Raw genomic sequence first — 12,009 nt, forward strand, 5'->3', positions numbered from 1 at the left:
GAGGCTGAGATCTGAGGATCGCGGTTCAAGGCCAGCCCAGGCAGGAAAGTCCGTAAGACTCTTATCTCCAATAAACCACTAGAAAACCAGAAGTGGAGCTGTGGCTCAAGTAGTAGAGCACTCGCCTTGAGCTGAAGAGTGCAAGGACAGCGCCCAAGCCCAGAATTCAAGCCCCACAACCGACCAAAAAAAAAAAAAAATAATAATTCCTATAGCCTAATGTGGTATAAAGCTTTTTACAGTTAAGGTAGAAGGAACATTTGGAGAATGGTATTTTCCCTACATAACAATGAAATGTACAAAACACTATGTTGAAAACAAACTTTACAATTTCAGCATGTGAGGAGGGGTAGTTGTAGATGTTGGAGGGAAGGGATGGTAGGAGGAAAACAAAGTAGGAGGCAACAATGCTCAATAAGAAATGTACTCATTACCTTGCTCATGTGACTGTAACCCCTATGTACAGCATTTTTACAATAAAAAATGTACAAAATATAGAATACCAGAGATTAGTAGATGTGAGGATGATTTTCTCTATGGAGTTTAGCCACTATATCAGAATATCTGTGAGATACATAAAAACAGGATAGATTATTCAAAATTCTCTATGATGAGAAATCTAGTGACTAATGAAGAGTAACTATAGCAAGAAGTTAGAAAACATAGAGATATCACAGAAAACAAGCATGGACAATTGAAACCAATCATGTTTCAATTCTAACCTGTGTTTAAGAATTTATTAAATGGTATCTCAATGTTGTTTTGATTTGTATTTCTTTTATGACTAGGGAGGTTGTGCATTTCTTCATGTGTCTATTGGCCATCCTTCTTTCTTCTTCAGAGAAGTTTCTAGTTAAGTATTTAGCCCACTTATTTATTGGGCAGTTGTTTCTTTGAGGATTTGTTGCTAGGGGATTTAATTTTTTGAGTTCCAAGTATATTTTAGATATGAGACCCTTGTCCATCAAAACAACATTGAGATACTACCTCATCCCAGTTGGAATGGCTATTATCAAGAACTCTAATAACAACAGATGCCAGAGGGGATGTGGACAGAAGGGAACCTTACTGCATTGTTGGTGGGAGTGTAAACTTGTTCAACCACTTTGGAAAGCAATATGGAGGTTCCTCAAAAGACTACCCTATGACCCAGCAATCCCACTTTTGGGCATTTACACAAATGATCACAGACAATAGCATACTAAAGCTACCAGCACAACTATGTTTATTGAAGCATTATTTACCATAGCTAAGATATGGAACCAACCCAGATGCCCCTCAGTAGATGAATGGATCAAGAAAATGTGGTATATATACACAATGGAATTCTATGCCTCCATCAGAAGGAATGACATTGCACCATTTGTTAGGAAATGGAAAGACTTGGAAAAAAATATATTAAGTGAAATAAGCCCAAAGAAACATAGGTCCCATGGTTTCCTTATTTGCAATAACTAGTTTATGTCTGAGACAAGCAGAAAAGTTCAGATAAGTTGATGTTAGGTGAAATGAACCCCAAGACATCCCCCTACCCCTCCACCTCCTATCAAAGTTGTAAATTCACTTTTCAACATAACGATTTGTACATCTCATTGTTTCAATGGAGGAGAGGCAAATGTTTTTTTTTTTCTTTCTTGCGATTGTTTCTGACATATTTATAAGATGATTTCTTTGTTGCTTTGTATGTCCCTCCCCCACGGTATAATCCCTGCTTTCACTGTATTTGATGTTGGTATAATTTGTGGAGGGGAAGGGAAAAAACAAATCGTTTAAATAGGGATACTGGTGGATGCATTGCAACAATGAGATGTACAAGTGGTTATGTTGAAAAATGAACTTTACAACTTTGGGTCAGGGAAATGGGAAGGGTTGGGAAGGGGAAACAAAGGAGGACGCAACAATGCTTGGTAAGAAATGTACTCATTACCTTGCCCAGGTAATTGTAACCCCTCTGTACGGGGGAAAAAAAGAATTTATTAAATGTATCCTTCAATTCTCCTCATAGCAAGCATAGCACATCCATCTTTCCCCTCTTGCATTGATCACATCAGTTTTGTACTAGCTGTCACAAGCTCCAAAACTTACACAAGTGAAGCAGTTGAGAAAGGAGTGAAGTGAGACCCATATAAGATAAGCAGAAGTACAGCACAGAAAGTGAGAAGTTGTAACCAACATGGGTATAATGCTGGGGCCCTGGAGAAAGCATGCTTTCTACTGTGAAGAAGTCATTGTACTATTTTTCCCTACTCACTGCTTGAAGAAGCAGGCCTTGCTTTACAGCTACCACTTTTCTTTAAAGAAGCTGCAAATCATATGAAAGCTCATGTCTATAATTTCCGACTGTTTTGTTTAAACCAGACAGGCCTCCAAAGAAAGATGGTAGCTAATTGGTGTTCCGAACAGAACATTGTAGGAAGCTATTTACAGATTAAGATCTATTTAAATGTAAGATTCATAACCCCAAATATTTAATATAGAAGCATTTTAATATCCTTGAATTTTCATGGCTGATGATCTTAAGACAACTGCTACCTAGACTTCCTCATAGAAAGGAAGGAGTAATCCGATTGATGATGGACGCCTTAAGGAAGAATCCAACATGGCAGAGCTGTTTCAGACAAGTTGTTCCACAGGGGCAGAGGATCTTCCCAGCCCCCAGGTTCATTGTCAGTTTATTATCAAAGGCACATCCTGCAGTAATATTAATAGAGTTCCTTCCGCCACTATACTGGTATAAAATGAATTGTGTATACAAATATGTCCTATCTAGGCAGATTTAATTTTTTTCTCTTTTAATCATATTTAATGTTTAGATTTAGGGATGCTCCATAAGTATATGAATTATATTAACCTGGTCTTTAATAAATATGTCTGGGCTTTTCAGGAAGGAAAGAGGACTTGAGTGAAACAATTTGATTGAAATTCTAAATCATAATGATGCTTTAAAGTTTTAAATTGCCTAAGACAGTCACAGTATTCTCCTAATTGCTGGAACACATGGATCATTGTAGCATTTGAAATTATAAACAAAGAGCATTATATTTTTAACACATTAACATTTTAACCATGGACTAATCTCCCTGTGGTATCAGTATAAGGTGAAAACAGTGTTTCAAGTTTAAAAATTCAATTTATATTTTCTGCTGCCGTTACTTGTCTCCTATTGTGAATATTTATCATTTTTATAGTTGCCATTTCCTTAATAAAAAGGGCCATATTTTGTTGATGCCACAGCTATTTCCCCCCCTCAGGAAACACAAAAAGAAAGAGGTTAAAATGATTTAATTTCTCAAAATCCCAGGAAAGACAACTTTGTATATTTTTATGTCTAGCAGGAAGGTATATTATAAGGGAAGAGATAACAAATATTTTGACTAGTAAGTTTGTATGCATAATATGCACAGGACTTTATACACAGGTTCTCACACACTAAATTCTAATGAGAAACACTGTTCAAAAAACAAAAACAAAAAACCACCCTATCCACATGCTAGAGTAGAAATGAGGGAGAATGTTAGCGATCTAATAATGAGCATATGATTGTTACAAGCTGAATTTATCTGCTAGTCTCACAAGGAAGGGAAGGGAAGAAAAATGTCTAGGGGGCAGAAGGAAAATAAGGGAAGAGGAGGGGAGAGCAAACACAGAAATTAGGAGAGAAGCAAACAATGAGAGAGAGAGAGTGAGAGAGAGAAAGAGCAATAGAACGTTCCAGCCAACAGTCACATCCATCTGATTTTTTTCCTTCTCAAAGAAAAAGAGAGGGAATTATAAAAAATACAAAAATTCATTTGCCTTTGGAGATCCCACTTGAATGTTTACACGGAGAATCAAGAAGGGATGATGAAAGTGGAAATTAGGGCAGAAATGAACAGGCTTAGAATTTTGAAAGTAGGAGGATCATGCTATCTAAAACTACAATAAATATGTGGTACACTAAATCATGCAGCATTCAAAAGGGTGGTTTGTCTTATATATTCATTTAAAAATTTTAATGTATATTTTTATTGTAAAAATACTGTACAGAGGGGTTAGAGTTACACAAGTAAGGTAATGAGTACATTTTCTATCGAGCATTGTTACCCCTCTCCTTTGTTATATATTTATTTTGGTCTAGCATTCCTAATAGTGTATGTGTTTCCTTTAAAAGGTATATGTGTGTATGTTTGTGTGAGTGTATCTAATTGAAGCTTTATTTTTGCTAGAGTAACCATAGGTATGTATATTAAAGGAGAGTTTGTCTTCTTGTATACCTTTGATTTCATATACAGATAAAATAGGAAGAAGCAAAGAGTCATTGTTAATAGACTAGTTTACTATGGGTTTTCACCTGCCAGTATTCTGTGATGTACCTAGAAGGCAAGAATACATGACTGCATTAGTTTTGCCACAGCCATTGTTCTATTTTTTATTGTTATTGTGAAAATACCATACAGAGGGGTTACAATTACATGGGCAAATAGTGAGTACATTTCTTATCAAGCATTATTGCCTCCTCTCTTGTTCTTAATCTCCATATTTACTGTCCACAGAACATCTTCAAACAGAAGCACAATGTCTCTTATCAGTTCCCGCTCTTGTTTCATCAAATGTTTAAGGGTCAATCTCTTTTTACCATGACTATGCTGGCAGAATCTACATTAAACATGAAATGCAACAGTGAATGGGTGGAGATTAGTGAAGTTGACTGGTGAGAGAGAACATATAGGATTTTATAAACAGCAATTGCCTTCTTATGAATATAATTTTTGACAAAGCCCTATACAAGAAAATAAAACACCTTATTTGAGGCCTAATTCAGCTTATGCAAAATTCCTTTTCATCCTTTGTCATCCTTTTACCTTTTTAATTTTTAGTGTTTCCCAGATTCTTTAGGTGTAGGAAGAAACAGGGATTTTGCCACACTTCCATAATTTATTTCAAGAAAACTTTTGAATTTTTCATTATGCCTTGGCGAAAAGCAAAAACAATAACAGTAGTTGAATGTATCTGATGGAATCAAAATCCAATTTAAGATGAAGAGCAAAATTATGAACTATATGTTTTTCTATAATTCTATTTCTTAGTCATGACTGCTCTTAGATCAACTGGATTAGTTGGTTCACCACTCCATTAGATAGAAAATGATCCCTTTGGATTCTTTTCCTTGTTTCCCTAGGAAGAAAATGGATATGATTTAAAGTCCAAAAAATTATGAATGATTTTTAGAAATTTTCACTAAGCCTTACAGATTTATATTTTGTATTTATCAGCCTACCCATGCCTATCTACCCATGCTTTTAAAACAAAATTGGCATTCCTATCATGTATTATCTTATGTGAGTTATATAGAATTCATACTCATATTTTAAAATGTGCCTACTTCTATCCAAATTTAGTATCTATGCTATTTTTACAGCTTATATTTATATAAATATAAGCTTATATTTATATCCACTGTGCATTTTGTAGATATTTACACTTATAGATTCCAGGTAAATTAACACTCCTTCTAGTTTCAAGGAAAATACAAGCTGCAAATTAGCACACACAAATGTTAGGTCTGAATGTCATGTATATGTTTCTGGAAATACATATTCTAATAAAAATTATTTTCAATTGAGGCACCATGGTCAAGTTAGTAATACAGAAAAATCAATAAGTGAAATGGAGAGGCAGTTATGCACTAGCCAGGAAATATTTCATATTGGCATATTTGAGTTCATTTGACAATTCAAAGTATGGCTCAATCCAGTGAGATATCCAAAGTAATTTCAATCATATCAATGCAATAACATGAATTAGCCTACAGAAACTTTCCTAGCCACTAATGATGTAATGATGACCAATAACACTGTACCTTTTTTTTAATTATGAAAATATGGGACAGAGGGGTTACAATTACATGGGCAAGGTAATGAGTGCGTTTCTTATCAAGCATTGTTGCCTCCTCCTTTGTTTCCTCTTACCATCCCTTCCCATCTCCCCCTGCCCCCCGCCAGCCAAAGTTGTAAAGTTCATTTTTCAACATAACGTCTCGTACATCTCATTGTTGCAATGGGTCCACCTGTATCCCTATTTAAACAATTTGTTTTTTCCCTTCCCCTCCACAAATTATATCAACATCAAATACAGTGAAAACAGAGGCTATTCCGTGGGGGAGGGACATACAAAGCAACAAAGAAATATCTTATAAATACATTAGAAACAATAGCAAGAAAGAAAAAGCATGTAAGTCCTTACGTTGGGGTTCATTTCGCCTAACATCAACTTATCTGACCGTTTCTGCTTGACTCAGACATATACTAGTTATTGCAATAGGGAAACCAGGGGATCTATGTTTCTTTGGGCCTGGCTTACTTCACTTAATATAATTTTTTACAAGTCTTTCCATTTCCTAACAAATGGGGCAATGTCATTCTTTCTGATGGAGGCATAGAATTTCATTTGTATATATACCACATTATCTTTAAAAGGGAAATTATATGATTCTAAATATATTAGTAATGATTCTAAAATATTTAGTATATATCTAATGTTTAACTAGTAAAAATATTAATAAGGATTCATGACTACTTGTCCTTTAAAAAAATTAGAAATCGGGGCTGAGAAGGTAGCTCAGTGGTAGAGTACTTGCCTTGCAAGCATGAGGCCCTGAGTTCGATTCCTCAGCACCACATAAGCAGAAAAAGTGGGAAGTGGCACTGTGGCTCAAGTGGTAGAGCGCTAGCCTTGAGATGAAGAGCTGAGGGACAGTGCCCAGGCCCACAGTTCAGGCCCCATGGCCAACCAAAAAAAAAAAAAATTAGAAATCCTGTTGCCTCTTACTCTTTTCCCATTTTCTTTCTGAGAGAATCCATCTTGTATGGCAATGAGGTTTCTGAACACATTTTTAAATTTAACTACATTGAAATCTTCAGTGTACCAAAATTAAATGATTGTATACTTTTGGACCTTTTATCCTAGCTTTTTATTGATACCTTCAACATACAAAAATCTACATTTTTTTCCTGTCAAGGCAAAAACCACTACTTCCTTAGGAATTGTACCTTAGTTTTTGCGAGGTTTCCTCAATTTATTCTCTGACTTCACTCTGGAAGGTTTAGTTTGTATATGCTTTAAATGCTTTGGAGCTGCAGTTAATCTTTTTACATTAATGTCTTGTCCATTTTTGGCAGATGGATACTGGATACCTGATGAATGGTTAGCTTCATAAAAGGCTTGTATGCTGAATCCATTGGTGTTGCTTTTTATTATTCAAAGTCTCTTGTTTTTATTTTTTATTTTATTTTATTGTCAAGATAATAAATTATTCAACCAAAATTGTCCTTTCTTGGAAATGAACTTTACAACTAGAGAGGGAGGGGGGGGGGTGCAGGGAAGTGGAGGGGGAAGCTGGAGAAAATGAGGGAGATAGTAATGCTGTTTGAAAAGAAATATTCTCATTATCTTTCTTATGTAACTGTGACCCCTCTGTACATCACCTTTGCAATCAAATAAATACTATAAAAAATTGTCTTTTCTCTGAATCTGAATTAACTTGAAAAATATGTACTCATTACCTTTCTTGTGTAACTGTAACCCTTCTGTATATGACTGGACCTAATTCTCATTTCTCTCTCTCTCTCTCTCTCTCTCTCTCTCTCTCTCTCTCTCTCTCTCTCTCTCTCTCTTTTTCTCTCTCTCCCTCCCTCCCTCCCTCCATTCCCCTTACTCTCTCTCCTTTTTGTCAGTCCTGCAGCTTGAACTCAGGACATCAGGGCTGTCTCTGAGTTTTTTCACTCAAGACTAGCACTTTACCTCTTTGAGACATAGCACTACTTCCAGTTTTCTGGTAGTTAGGGATAAAGGCGTCACAGACTTTCCTGCCTGGAGTGGCTTTAAACCACAATTCTCTGATCTCAGCCTCCTGGGGATTATAGGTATGAGCCACCAATGCCCAGCTGAACTAATTTCTTTCTACTTTCAGATACTTATCAGTAATGTGGAAAGAAAATGCCTTAACCAACATAAGTCACACACACACACACACACACACACACACACACACACACACACCAATGAGGTTAATGCCCACTTACTCCATTCATGGCATGAGTTGTATGAGAGATACAATGCACACAAAATGCCCACCCAGGCAACTGACGCATAGTAAACCCAGTAAACTGTAGCTGCCTAGCAAATGCGTGTGTGTTATCATCAAATATTTATTGGATGCTCCTCCTGTTTCAGCTTCTCATCTCGTCATACTTTAAATGTTTTAAGCACCTTCAAAGAGAGGCTAAAGAAATTGGCATCCTGAAAAGGAAAAAAAATTAAACATATAAACAACATTACATACACAGAGAGTTAATCTTCATTTCCTTAGATCATGATTGGAAAGATCAACCACAGTACATAGACCATAACTTGACTATGAAAGGAAATGTTGGCAGTGAAATAGAGCTGTAAAATTACATTTCCTGGAAATTGTTAAAAAGCACAATTCTTTCAATCCATACATCTACAATAAATATGGTTGAAGTCTTATCTAAAGAAAAGGAAAAGGCTTATCTAAGGAAGGTAGTCTCTTGGAGAAAAATGTCAAACACACAAATCTCATAAAGCCTTTATTCCAACAAACACAACATAAGGTTTTATAAACACAATCCCTTCCCTAAAGTTTATTTTACATATGGACTAATATAACAGATACTTTTCTAATTTTGGACCCCCCATCTCATCTTTTGGCCAGCCTTTTCACTGTCACATTCATTATACAATAAAAAATGAGGTAGCTGAAAGTTATTAGTGAAATACTCAAAACCTTGAAGTAGGGCAATCACCAAAAATGTGAGACTTATACCAAACCAACTGAAATAACCAGTTCCAGATTCAGGTCTTTTTGATGACCTATTACCCCCAAAAGTTTTGCAATAGTGGTAGCCAATAGCTCTGGTCTTCATTATGATTGTCTCAGCTTACTGCCCTGAAGAGATGAGGGATACAAGAGGTGCTAATCCATGAAGCAAAAATTCCCAATGATTTACACCAGAACTAAAGAAGTAGCTTTTTCCTCCCTCCTCCTCGATTCTCTGCAAGTAATTTCCTTGATAAAGTACAGCCCATATGTGGACAGCGAAATATACTAGCAGATACAAGGGCAGTGCTGCAAACATTCTCATCATATGGTTTAAATAATATGAGCTAGGTCAATGGTATTTCATTCATTCATCCATTCATTCATTCATTTAGAGATCAATATTTTTGAAAATGCTAGAGAGAAAAAAATTAAATGAATATTAGAGCCATGATTGCCTACTAAAAATAACCACATCATTTCCACATGACACCACTAGGAAAATCTATAACTTGCTTTCATGACTTTTACTTCAAGCAGTTCTTGGTTGCAGAGGAAATGTTATGAAGAACTATAGTTTTATCATCTCCTTGGAAGGGTCAACATCTCTAGGAATTTTAAATATTTTGTTTTGTTTTGATTTTGGTTTTACAACAGAAGGTGCTGCCCAAGAAGCCCTGCTGAACCTCCCATTCACGACCAAATATACAATGCTAACCTTGGTCTACATACAATTCCATAGCAGTTCTAAGTCCTGAGTCTGGTTTCAAAAAAAAAAGAAATTTATTCAAATGCCACTCTTCCTATCTTGATCTTTTTCTCATTTCTGTTGTTATTCAGAAAATGCAAGGGAGTTTACAAGTTTCCTCAGAGTATGCAGCTAATCTTATGCAGCAGGGCATAAAACAGCTTTTTTCTCCCCCCTGTTTTCTGTACAACAGCGCAACCTAGTGTCCAAAAGACCCTACCCTTTGGGGTCAACTAAACCGCAATGACAGTTCTTTCATACATTTGATCATTTGAAATATCATTTCACACCTTCCCCATGAATTTCTTTTCTTAAACTGATTTTAAAAAAGAAAAATATAAATCCCATTAATTTTGTAGGTTGGTAATATGGGTGACCTCCATATACTCTTTTATATACTTGTTTTTGAATACTCAAATGCATGCAGAGAACTATTTACTCTGGTCTTAATTTTGAAATACTGAGTAAACTATTTGTAATAGTTTAATACAATAGTTTAATTCAAAAGTCATGTTTTTAGACTAAGATTATGTTAATAAATGATCGATCTTATTTTTCAATAATTGTGTATGAAATCTTAACAATAAATGTGTATGAAAAAATATGTTCTATGTTTCCTAGACACACTTGAGAGAAAGAAAAACAAAGACTAAAATATTACAAATATATCTAGTCATATGTAAGGATATACATTTAACAAACAAAATAATAGCATTTGCTCATTAAGTGGCAATTTAGAACAGTAAGCTTATTTTCATGCCTAGACAAATTAAAATCAATGTCCTTGAATATTAACTAACTTTCATGTAGCTTACTTAAATTCTTTAAAACCACTCAGTATTAAATTTCATGGCAAGTCCTAAAAGCTAACTACTTAATAGTTCTTTTGTATTGATTTTCTTGCTTTTGATGCCATTATATATATTCATTTTGTAACTGAAGATTTTTTAGTCTACTACAATTCAAATATGTATTTAAAAATAAATATATGTAAATATATATGAACTTCACAGGGAAAAGGGGGAAAACAACCTACTGAGAAGCCATGAATAAAAATGTAACAGTTTTCCTTTGTAAGAACATGGTAGAGAAGATATCATTCATTCTTCTTGTTTATAGGCTATGCTATGGTAAGAATTAAATATAATTTAGTGAGACAATAAAATCTTCTCAACTACTGTGCTGTTGTGTTTGGGATGGATTTGGGGATGATTAAATGTGTAAATCACACAGATCTGAAACATTTTTTTCTCCTGTCGTTCTCCACCCCCCCTTTTTTTTTTAGTTTTAGCACCTCCTTAGATGGCATCTTGATCGTGCATGCACTGTGAACACAGAAGGCCTATAGGTCAGACCTGAAATTATAGCTAAACCTCAACTCCTGAGGTACACAGGCTGTTTATATCGATGAAAATTTATGATCTCTATACCCTAAATCCCCGGTCTCTCTTTTACATTGACTTCTTTACTATTTGCTGTTTATTTTATGGTGATCCCTTGCCCTCTATAAATATATCACAGTTACTTAACCCCAGATCCCACCCCTAGACTTCAGGACTTCAGAAGGATCTATTTGTTACTTATTCAGCTACTGGGCATTTCGTAATCCTCCACATTAGCAGCTATTATTTTATAGCAGTGAGCATTTTCCAAATTTTCATCATCTCTTAACTGTTAGCCCTCTAAGTACTTAATAACACTAGTCTTAGAACTGTTGTTTAGAGATTATGTTGAAGTGGAATTTTTTTCTTTAAGCTCACACAATGACTGAAGTATTTTTCTATTAAATATTTATCTGTCAGGGGAAATAAGAATAAATTTAACTGTAAAAATTACATTTAGGCAAGCTTAATTGCTTTATTCTGTTTTAAATATATGGAACTTTAAAAACCTGTCCTAATCTTAACAACATACAACTGTGTAATTAAAGTTTTCCATTGCTAGATACTAATAATTATCTTGTTTTGACTGAACTCCTTATTTCAGCCCCAAAATAAAGCTGGAAAATAATAAGGGATTATAGATTTGCAAAAGCTATTGTCTGATATTAAAATTGTTAAGAAAATATGAGTCAGTATTATGCAAATTCTGACCTAATCCTAGCTGCATTCGGGTAGGTAATTGTATTTTTTCTTTAAAAGAGGACAGACCCTACAATAATTATGCCTTGTTAGTGTCCACATTGCTACATTTTTGATTTATGTATTTTTCTGGGAGTTGACAGATAAGCAAGAAAAATTGACATATTATAAACTAATAAAAATAAATAATATCAGAATCTGCCCAGCAGCCGTCTACTTTGGGAGGCTAAATCAATGCATTAATCACACAAACTGAAGCAAACTATAGCTTGTACTAAAAATTTTAATACTACACATCAAACAGAAATAAATATTTAAATTGCTGTGTGCTGTTTTTAAGGTAAATACTATGTACGTACAGT

Source organism: Dipodomys spectabilis, unplaced genomic scaffold, assembly GCF_019054845.1.
Source record: "Dipodomys spectabilis isolate Male_0828 unplaced genomic scaffold, ASM1905484v1 ptg000063l, whole genome shotgun sequence".
NCBI lineage: Eukaryota > Metazoa > Chordata > Mammalia > Rodentia > Heteromyidae > Dipodomys > Dipodomys spectabilis.